A 12465-nucleotide genomic window follows, 5' to 3' on the forward strand; every position below is an offset into this window, starting at 1 on the left:
TCACCCCAATGATTTTTAAAACAAGATTTCTTTTCCCTGAAAGAGAATTTGAAGATTGGTAGAAATTTCACCACTTTTGAACTTAAAGTCAAAGAGTTACACAGGTTTTAATTTTGGATGACGTCTCGCACACTCTTTATAAAACGGACTACAACTCTCTCATCCCAACAAAATTTGAAATGAGATTTCTTTCCGAAGAAAAAGAATCTTAGGACATCTGATTGGAAGAAATTTCACAACTTTTTGACTTCAAATGAGAGAGTTATGGAAGTTTTAATTTTGGGTGACGTTTCACATACTCTTTATAAAATGGACCAAAACTCTCTCATCCTACCGAATTTTTAAATGAGATATTTTTTCTTGGAAGAGAATTTGAAGACATCTAATTGATAGAAATTTCTCCAGTTTTCGACTTAAAATAAGTGAGTTATGAAAGTTTTAATTTTGGGTGACGTTTCACAAACTCTTTATAAAATGGTCCAAAACTCTCTCATCCTACCGAATTTTTAAATGAGATTTTTTTCGTTGAAAGAGAATTTGAAGTCCTCTAATTTGTTAGATATTTCACCACATTTCGACTTGAAATGAGAGACTTATGGTAGTTTTAATTTTGGGTGACGTTTCGCACACTCTTTTTAAGACGGACAACAACTCTCTCACCCCATCAAATTTTGAAACGAGATTTCGCACTTAATATGAGGGAGTTATTGAGGTTTTAATTTGAGTGACGTTTAACACACTCTTTATGAAACGGACTATATCTCTCTCACCCCATCAAATTTTGAAACGAGATTTCTTTCCCATGAAAGAGAATTAGAAGACCCCCGATTGGTAGAAATTTCACCACTTTTGGACTTAAAGTGAGAGAGTTATAGAGGTTTTAATTTTGGGTGACGTTTCGCACACTGTTTCTAAAACGGACAACAACTCTCTCACCCCAACGATTTTTAAGAGAAGATTTCTTTTCCCGGAAAGAGAATTTGAAGATTGGTAGAAATTTTACCACTTTTGAACTTAAAGTCAGAGAGTTACACAGGTTTTAATTTTGGATGACGTGTCGCACACTCTTTATAAAACGGACTACAACTCTCTCATCCCAACAAAATTTGAAATGAGATTTCTTTCCCAAGAAAAAGAATCTTAGGACCTCCGATTGGTAGAAATTTCACCCGTTTTTTACTTCAAATGAGAGAGTTATGGAAGTTTTAATTTTGGGTGACGTTTCACACACTCTTTTTAAAATGGACCAAAACTCTCTCATCCCACCGAATTTTTAAATGAGATTTTTTTACTTGAAAGAGAATTTGAAAACATCTAATTGATAGAAATTTCTCCACTTTTCGACTTAAAATGAGTGAGTTATGGACGTTTTAATTTTGGGTGACGTTTCACACACTCATTATAAAATGGTCCAAAACTCTCTCGCCCTACCGAATTTTTAAATGGGATTTTTTTCGTTGAAAGAGAATTTGAAGTCCACTAATTTGTTAGAACTTTCACCACATTTGGACTTGAAAAGAGAGACTTATGGTGGTTTTAATTTTGGATGACGTTTCGCACACTCTTTTTAAGACGGACAACAACTCTCTCACCCCAACGATTTTTAAAACAAGATTTTTTTCCCCGGAAAGAGAATTTGAAGATTGGTAGAAATTTCACCACATTTGAACTTAAAGTGAGAGAGTTGCAGAGGTTTTAATTTTGGATGACGTTTCGCACACTCTTTATAAAACGGACTACAACTCTCTCATCCCAACAAATTTTGAATTGAGATTTCTTTCCCAGGAAAAAGAATCTTAGGACCTCCGATTGGTAGAAATTTCACAACTTTCTGACTTAAAATGAGAGGGTTATGGAAGTTTTAATTTTGGGTGACGTTTCACACACTCTTTATAAAATGGACCAAAACTCTCTCATCCCACCGAATTTTTAAATGAGATTTTTTCCGTTAAAGGAGAATTTGAAGACCTTCAATTGGTAGAAATCTCAAACTTTTGGACCTTAAATGAGAGCGTTATGGAGGTTTTAATTTTGGGTGACGTTTCGCCTACTCTTTACAAAATGGACCAGAACGCTCTCACCCCACTTAATGTTAAATGAAATTTTTGCCGTTGAAAGAAAATTTGATGAAGACCTCCAATTGGTAGAAATCTCACCACTTTCGCACTTAATATGAGGGAGTTATTGAGGTTTTAATTTGGGTGACGTTTAACACACTCTTTATGAAACGGACTACATCTCTCTCACCCCATCAAATTTTGAAACGAGATTTCTTTCCCATGAAAGAGAATTAAAAGACCTCCGATTGGTAGAAATTTCACCACTTTTGGACTTAAAGTGAGAGAGTTATGAGGTTTTAATTTTGATTGACGTTTCGCACACTCTTTATAAGACGGACAACAACCCTCTCACCCCAACGATTTTTAAAACAAGATTTCTTTCCCCGGAAAGAGAATTTGAAGACTGGTAGAAATTTCACCCATTTTGAACTTAAAGTCAGAGAGTTGCAGAGGTTTTAATTTTGGATGACGTTTTGCACACTCTTTATAAAACGGACTACAACTCTCTCATTCCAACAAATTTTGAAATGAGATTTCTTTCCCAAGAAAAAGACTCTTAGGACCTCCGATTGGTAGAAATTTCCCCACTTTTGGGCTTAAAATGAGAGAGTTATAGAGGTTTTAATTTTGGGTGACGTTTCGCACACTGTTTCTAAAACGGACAACAACTCTCTCACCCCAATGATTTTTAAAAGAAGATTTCTTTTTCCAGAAAGAGAATTTGAAGATTGGTAGAAATTTCACCCCTTTTGAACTTAAAGTCAGAGAGTTACAGAAGTTTTAATTTTGGATGACGTTTCGCACACTCTTTATAAAACGGAGTACAACTCTCTCATCCCAACAAATTTTGAAATGAGATTTCTTTCCCAAGAAAAAGAATCTTAGGACCTCCGATTGGTAGAAATTTCCTCACTTTTTGACTTAAAATGAGAGAGTTATGGAGGTTTTAATTTTGGGTGACGTTTAACACACTCTTTATGAAACGGACTATAACTCTGTCACCCCAACGAATTTTGAAACGAGATTTCTTTCCCATGAAAGAGAATTAGAAGACCTCCGATTGGTAGAAATTTCACCACTTTTGGACTTAAAGTGAGAGAGTTATAGAGGTTTTAATTTTGGGTGACGTTTCGTATACTCTTTGAAAAACGGACAACAACTCTCTCACCCCAATGATTTTTAAAACAAGATTTCTTTTCCCTGAAAGAGAATTTGAAGATTGGTAGAAATTTCACCACTTTTGAACTTAAAGTCAAAGAGTTACACAGGTTTTAATTTTGGATGACGTCTCGCACACTCTTTATAAAACGGGCTACAACTCTCTCATCCCAACAAAATTTGAAATGAGATTTCTTTCCGAAGAAAAAGAATCTTAGGACATCTGATTGGAAGAAATTTCACAACTTTTTGACTTCAAATGAGAGAGTTATGGAAGTTTTAATTTTGGGTGACGTTTCACATACTCTTTATAAAATGGACCAAAACTCTCTCATCCTACCGAATTTTTAAATGAGATATTTTTTCTTGGAAGAGAATTTGAAGACATCTAATTGATAGAAATTTCTCCAGTTTTCGACTTAAAATAAGTGAGTTATGAAAGTTTTAATTTTGGGTGACGTTTCACAAACTCTTTATAAAATGGTCCAAAACTCTCTCATCCTACCGAATTTTTAAATGAGATTTTTTTCGTTGAAAGAGAATTTGAAGTCCTCTAATTTGTTAGATATTTCACCACATTTCGACTTGAAATGAGAGACTTATGGTAGTTTTAATTTTGGGTGACGTTTCGCACACTCTTTTTAAGACGGACAACAACTCTCTCACCCCATCAAATTTTGAAACGAGATTTCGCACTTAATATGAGGGAGTTATTGAGGTTTTAATTTGAGTGATGTTTAACACACTCTTTATGAAACGGACTATATCTCTCTCACCCCATCAAATTTTGAAACGAGATTTCTTTCCCATGAAAGAGAATTAGAAGACCCCCGATTGGTAGAAATTTCACCACTTTTGGACTTAAAGTGAGAGAGTTATAGAGGTTTTAATTTTGGGTGACGTTTCGCACACTGTTTCTAAAACGGACAACAACTCTCTCACCCCAACGATTTTTAAGAGAAGATTTCTTTTCCCGGAAAGAGAATTTGAAGATTGGTAGAAATTTTACCACTTTTGAACTTAAAGTCAGAGAGTTACACAGGTTTTAATTTTGGATGACGTGTCGCACACTCTTTATAAAACGGACTACAACTCTCTCATCCCAACAAAATTTGAAATGAGATTTCTTTCCCAAGAAAAAGAATCTTAGGACCTCCGATTGGTAGAAATTTCACCCGTTTTTTACTTCAAATGAGAGAGTTATGGAAGTTTTAATTTTGGGTGACGTTTCACACACTCTTTTTAAAATGGACCAAAACTCTCTCATCCCACCGAATTTTTAAATGAGATTTTTTTACTTGAAAGAGAATTTGAAGACATCTAATTGATAGAAATTTCTCCACTTTTCGACTTAAAATGAGTGAGTTATGGACGTTTTAATTTTGGGTGACGTTTCACACACTCATTATAAAATGGTCCAAAACTCTCTCGCCCTACCGAATTTTTAAATGGGATTTTTTTCGTTGAAAGAGAATTTGAAGTCCACTAATTTGTTAGAACTTTCACCACATTTGGACTTGAAAAGAGAGACTTATGGTGGTTTTAATTTTGGATGACGTTTCGCACACTCTTTTTAAGACGGACAACAACTCTCTCACCCCAACAATTTTTAAAACAAGATTTTTTTCCCCGGAAAGAGAATTTGAAGATTGGTAGAAATTTCACCACATTTGAACTTAAAGTGAGAGAGTTGCAGAGGTTTTAATTTTGGATGACGTTTCGCACACTCTTTATAAAACGGACTACAACTCTCTCATCCCAACAAATTTTGAATTGAGATTTCTTTCCCAGGAAAAAGAATCTTAGGACCTCCGATTGGTAGAAATTTCACAACTTTCTGACTTAAAATGAGAGGGTTATGGAAGTTTTAATTTTGGGTGACGTTTCACACACTCTTTATAAAATGGACCAAAACTCTCTCATCCCACCGAATTTTTAAATGAGATTTTTTCCGTTAAAGGAGAATTTGAAGACCTTCAATTGGTAGAAATCTCAAACTTTTGGACCTTAAATGAGAGCGTTATGGAGGTTTTAATTTTGGGTGACGTTTCGCCTACTCTTTACAAAATGGACCAGAACGCTCTCACCCCACTTAATGTTAAATGAAATTTTTGCCGTTGAAAGAAAATTTGATGAAGACCTCCAATTGGTAGAAATCTCACCACTTTCGCACTTAATATGAGGGAGTTATTGAGGTTTTAATTTGGGTGACGTTTAACACACTCTTTATGAAACGGACTACATCTCTCTCACCCCATCAAATTTTGAAACGAGATTTCTTTCCCATGAAAGAGAATTAAAAGACCTCCGATTGGTAGAAATTTCACCACTTTTGGACTTAAAGTGAGAGAGTTATGAGGTTTTAATTTTGATTGACGTTTCGCACACTCTTTATAAGACGGACAACAACCCTCTCACCCCAACGATTTTTAAAACAAGATTTCTTTCCCCGGAAAGAGAATTTGAAGACTGGTAGAAATTTCACCCATTTTGAACTTAAAGTCAGAGAGTTGCAGAGGTTTTAATTTTGGATGACGTTTTGCACACTCTTTATAAAACGGACTACAACTCTCTCATTCCAACAAATTTTGAAATGAGATTTCTTTCCCAAGAAAAAGACTCTTAGGACCTCCGATTGGTAGAAATTTCCCCACTTTTGGGCTTAAAATGAGAGAGTTATAGAGGTTTTAATTTTGGGTGACGTTTCGCACACTGTTTCTAAAACGGACAACAACTCTCTCACCCCAATGATTTTTAAAAGAAGATTTCTTTTTCCAGAAAGAGAATTTGAAGATTGGTAGAAATTTCACCCCTTTTGAACTTATAGTCAGAGAGTTACAGAAGTTTTAATTTTGGATGACGTTTCGCACACTCTTTATAAAACGGAGTACAACTCTCTCATCCCAACAAATTTTGGAATGAGATTTCTTTCCCAAGAAAAAGAATCTTAGGACCTCCGATTGGTAGAAATTTCCTCACTTTTTGACTTAAAATGAGAGAGTTATGGAGGTTTTAATTTTGGGTGACGTTTAACACACTCTTTATGAAACGGACTATAACTCTGTCACCCCAACGAATTTTGAAACGAGATTTCTTTCCCATGAAAGAGAATTAGAAGACCTCCGATTGGTAGAAATTTCACCGCTTTTGGACTTAAAGTGAGAGAGTTATAGAGGTTTTAATTTTGGGTGACGTTTCGCATACTCTTTGAAAAACGGACAACAACTCTCTCACCCCAATGATTTTTAAAACAAGATTTCTTTTCCCTGAAAGAGAATTTGAAGATTGGTAGAAATTTCACCACTTTTGAACTTAAAGTCAAAGAGTTACACAGGTTTTAATTTTGGATGACGTCTCGCACACTCTTTATAAAACGGACTACAACTCTCTCATCCCAACAAAATTTGAAATGAGATTTCTTTCCGAAGAAAAAGAATCTTAGGACATCTGATTGGAAGAAATTTCACAACTTTTTGACTTCAAATGAGAGAGTTATGGAAGTTTTAATTTTGGGTGACGTTTCACATACTCTTTATAAAATGGACCAAAACTCTCTCATCCTACCGAATTTTTAAATGAGATATTTTTTCTTGGAAGAGAATTTGAAGACATCTAATTGATAGAAATTTCTCCAGTTTTCGACTTAAAATAAGTGAGTTATGAAAGTTTTAATTTTGGGTGACGTTTCACAAACTCTTTATAAAATGGTCCAAAACTCTCTCATCCTACCGAATTTTTAAATGAGATTTTTTTCGTTGAAAGAGAATTTGAAGTCCTCTAATTTGTTAGATATTTCACCACATTTCGACTTGAAATGAGAGACTTATGGTAGTTTTAATTTTGGGTGACGTTTCGCACACTCTTTTTAAGACGGACAACAACTCTCTCACCCCATCAAATTTTGAAACGAGATTTCGCACTTAATATGAGGGAGTTATTGAGGTTTTAATTTGAGTGACGTTTAACACACTCTTTATGAAACGGACTATATCTCTCTCACCCCATCAAATTTTGAAACGAGATTTCTTTCCCATGAAAGAGAATTAGAAGACCCCCGATTGGTAGAAATTTCACCACTTTTGGACTTAAAGTGAGAGAGTTATAGAGGTTTTAATTTTGGGTGACGTTTCGCACACTGTTTCTAAAACGGACAACAACTCTCTCACCCCAACGATTTTTAAGAGAAGATTTCTTTTCCCGGAAAGAGAATTTGAAGATTGGTAGAAATTTTACCACTTTTGAACTTAAAGTCAGAGAGTTACACAGGTTTTAATTTTGGATGACGTGTCGCACACTCTTTATAAAACGGACTACAACTCTCTCATCCCAACAAAATTTGAAATGAGATTTCTTTCCCAAGAAAAAGAATCTTAGGACCTCCGATTGGTAGAAATTTCACCCGTTTTTTACTTCAAATGAGAGAGTTATGGAAGTTTTAATTTTGGGTGACGTTTCACACACTCTTTTTAAAATGGACCAAAACTCTCTCATCCCACCGAATTTTTAAATGAGATTTTTTTACTTGAAAGAGAATTTGAAAACATCTAATTGATAGAAATTTCTCCACTTTTCGACTTAAAATGAGTGAGTTATGGACGTTTTAATTTTGGGTGACGTTTCACACACTCATTATAAAATGGTCCAAAACTCTCTCGCCCTACCGAATTTTTAAATGGGATTTTTTTCGTTGAAAGAGAATTTGAAGTCCACTAATTTGTTAGAACTTTCACCACATTTGGACTTGAAAAGAGAGACTTATGGTGGTTTTAATTTTGGATGACGTTTCGCACACTCTTTTTAAGACGGACAACAACTCTCTCACCCCAACGATTTTTAAAACAAGATTTTTTTCCCCGGAAAGAGAATTTGAAGATTGGTAGAAATTTCACCACATTTGAACTTAAAGTGAGAGAGTTGCAGAGGTTTTAATTTTGGATGACGTTTCGCACACTCTTTATAAAACGGACTACAACTCTCTCATCCCAACAAATTTTGAATTGAGATTTCTTTCCCAGGAAAAAGAATCTTAGGACCTCCGATTGGTAGAAATTTCACAACTTTCTGACTTAAAATGAGAGGGTTATGGAAGTTTTAATTTTGGGTGACGTTTCACACACTCTTTATAAAATGGACCAAAACTCTCTCATCCCACCGAATTTTTAAATGAGATTTTTTCCGTTAAAGGAGAATTTGAAGACCTTCAATTGGTAGAAATCTCAAACTTTTGGACCTTAAATGAGAGCGTTATGGAGGTTTTAATTTTGGGTGACGTTTCGCCTACTCTTTACAAAATGGACCAGAACGCTCTCACCCCACTTAATGTTAAATGAAATTTTTGCCGTTGAAAGAAAATTTGATGAAGACCTCCAATTGGTAGAAATCTCACCACTTTCGCACTTAATATGAGGGAGTTATTGAGGTTTTAATTTGGGTGACGTTTAACACACTCTTTATGAAACGGACTACATCTCTCTCACCCCATCAAATTTTGAAACGAGATTTCTTTCCCATGAAAGAGAATTAAAAGACCTCCGATTGGTAGAAATTTCACCACTTTTGGACTTAAAGTGAGAGAGTTATGAGGTTTTAATTTTGATTGACGTTTCGCACACTCTTTATAAGACGGACAACAACCCTCTCACCCCAACGATTTTTAAAACAAGATTTCTTTCCCCGGAAAGAGAATTTGAAGACTGGTAGAAATTTCACCCATTTTGAACTTAAAGTCAGAGAGTTGCAGAGGTTTTAATTTTGGATGACGTTTTGCACACTCTTTATAAAACGGACTACAACTCTCTCATTCCAACAAATTTTGAAATGAGATTTCTTTCCCAAGAAAAAGACTCTTAGGACCTCCGATTGGTAGAAATTTCCCCACTTTTGGGCTTAAAATGAGAGAGTTATAGAGGTTTTAATTTTGGGTGACGTTTCGCACACTGTTTCTAAAACGGACAACAACTCTCTCACCCCAATGATTTTTAAAAGAAGATTTCTTTTTCCAGAAAGAGAATTTGAAGATTGGTAGAAATTTCACCCCTTTTGAACTTAAAGTCAGAGAGTTACAGAAGTTTTAATTTTGGATGACGTTTCGCACACTCTTTATAAAACGGAGTACAACTCTCTCATCCCAACAAATTTTGGAATGAGATTTCTTTCCCAAGAAAAAGAATCTTAGGACCTCCGATTGGTAGAAATTTCCTCACTTTTTGACTTAAAATGAGAGAGTTATGGAGGTTTTAATTTTGGGTGACGTTTAACACACTCTTTATGAAACGGACTATAACTCTGTCACCCCAACGAATTTTGAAACGAGATTTCTTTCCCATGAAAGAGAATTAGAAGACCTCCGATTGGTAGAAATTTCACCGCTTTTGGACTTAAAGTGAGAGAGTTATAGAGGTTTTAATTTTGGGTGACGTTTCGCATACTCTTTGAAAAACGGACAACAACTCTCTCACCCCAATGATTTTTAAAACAAGATTTCTTTTCCCTGAAAGAGAATTTGAAGATTGGTAGAAATTTCACCACTTTTGAACTTAAAGTCAAAGAGTTACACAGGTTTTAATTTTGGATGACGTCTCGCACACTCTTTATAAAACGGACTACAACTCTCTCATCCCAACAAAATTTGAAATGAGATTTCTTTCCGAAGAAAAAGAATCTTAGGACATCTGATTGGAAGAAATTTCACAACTTTTTGACTTCAAATGAGAGAGTTATGGAAGTTTTAATTTTGGGTGACGTTTCACATACTCTTTATAAAATGGACCAAAACTCTCTCATCCTACCGAATTTTTAAATGAGATATTTTTTCTTGGAAGAGAATTTGAAGACATCTAATTGATAGAAATTTCTCCAGTTTTCGACTTAAAATAAGTGAGTTATGAAAGTTTTAATTTTGGGTGACGTTTCACAAACTCTTTATAAAATGGTCCAAAACTCTCTCATCCTACCGAATTTTTAAATGAGATTTTTTTCGTTGAAAGAGAATTTGAAGTCCTCTAATTTGTTAGATATTTCACCACATTTCGACTTGAAATGAGAGACTTATGGTAGTTTTAATTTTGGGTGACGTTTCGCACACTCTTTTTAAGACGGACAACAACTCTCTCACCCCATCAAATTTTGAAACGAGATTTCGCACTTAATATGAGGGAGTTATTGAGGTTTTAATTTGAGTGACGTTTAACACACTCTTTATGAAACGGACTATATCTCTCTCACCCCATCAAATTTTGAAACGAGATTTCTTTCCCATGAAAGAGAATTAGAAGACCCCCGATTGGTAGAAATTTCACCACTTTTGGACTTAAAGTGAGAGAGTTATAGAGGTTTTAATTTTGGGTGACGTTTCGCACACTGTTTCTAAAACGGACAACAACTCTCTCACCCCAACGATTTTTAAGAGAAGATTTCTTTTCCCGGAAAGAGAATTTGAAGATTGGTAGAAATTTTACCACTTTTGAACTTAAAGTCAGAGAGTACACAGGTTTTAATTTTGGATGACGTGTCGCACACTCTTTATAAAACGGACTACAACTCTCTCATCCCAACAAAATTTGAAATGAGATTTCTTTCCCAAGAAAAAGAATCTTAGGACCTCCGATTGGTAGAAATTTCACCCGTTTTTTACTTCAAATGAGAGAGTTATGGAAGTTTTAATTTTGGGTGACGTTTCACACACTCTTTTTAAAATGGACCAAAACTCTCTCATCCCACCGAATTTTTAAATGAGATTTTTTTACTTGAAAGAGAATTTGAAGACATCTAATTGATAGAAATTTCTCCACTTTTCGACTTAAAATGAGTGAGTTATGGACGTTTTAATTTTGGGTGACGTTTCACACACTCATTATAAAATGGTCCAAAACTCTCTCGCCCTACCGAATTTTTAAATGGGATTTTTTTCGTTGAAAGAGAATTTGAAGTCCACTAATTTGTTAGAACTTTCACCACATTTGGACTTGAAAAGAGAGACTTATGGTGGTTTTAATTTTGGATGACGTTTCGCACACTCTTTTTAAGACGGACAACAACTCTCTCACGCCAACGATTTTTAAAACAAGATTTTTTTCCCCGGAAAGAGAATTTAAAGATTGGTAGAAATTTCACCACATTTGAACTTAAAGTGAGAGAGTTGCAGAGGTTTTAATTTTGGATGACGTTTCGCACACTCTTTATAAAACGGACTACAACTCTCTCATCCCAACAAATTTTGAATTGAGATTTCTTTCCCAGGAAAAAGAATCTTAGGACCTCCGATTGGTAGAAATTTCACAACTTTCTGACTTAAAATGAGAGGGTTATGGAAGTTTTAATTTTGGGTGACGTTTCACACACTCTTTATAAAATGGACCAAAACTCTCTCATCCCACCGAATTTTTAAATGAGATTTTTTCCGTTAAAGGAGAATTTGAAGACCTTCAATTGGTAGAAATCTCAAACTTTTGGACCTTAAATGAGAGAGTTATGGAGGTTTTAATTTTGGGTGACGTTTCGCCCACTCTTTACAAAATGGACCAGAACGCTCTCACCCCACCTAATGTTAAATGAAATTTTTGCCGTTGAAAGAAAATTTGATGAAGACCTCCAATTGGTAGAAATCTCACCACTTTTGCACTTAATATGAGGGAGTTATTGAGGTTTTAATTTGGGTGACGTTTAACACACTCTTTATGAAACGGACTACATCTCTCTCACCCCATCAAATTTTGAAACGAGATTTCTTTCCCATGAAAGAGATTTAAAAGACCTCCGATTGGTAGAAATTTCACCACTTTTGGACTTAAAGTGAGAGAGTTATGAGGTTTTAATTTTGATTGACGTTTCGCACACTCTTTATAAGACGGACAACAACCCTCTCACCCCAACGATTTTTAAAACAAGATTTCTTTCCCCGGAAAGAGAATTTGAAGACTGGTAGAAATTTCACCCATTTTGAACTTAAAGTCAGAGAGTTGCAGAGGTTTTAACTTTGGATGACATTTTGCACACTCTTTATAAAACGAACTACAACTCTCTCATTCCAACAAATTTTGAAATGAGATTTCTTTCCCAAGAAAAAGACTCTTAGGACCTCCGATTGGTAGAAATTTCCCCACTTTTGGGCTTAAAGTGAGAGAGTTATAGAGATTTTAATTTTGGGTGACGTTTCGCACACTGTTTCTAAAACGGACAACAACTCTCTCACCCCAACGATTTTTAAAAGAAGATTTCTTTTTCCAGAAAGAGAATTTGAAGATTGGTA

This window comes from Tasmannia lanceolata, unplaced genomic scaffold, assembly GCF_043159265.1.
Source record: "Tasmannia lanceolata isolate RefF3 unplaced genomic scaffold, GAP_Taslan_0.1 ptg000021l, whole genome shotgun sequence".
NCBI lineage: Eukaryota > Viridiplantae > Streptophyta > Magnoliopsida > Canellales > Winteraceae > Tasmannia > Tasmannia lanceolata.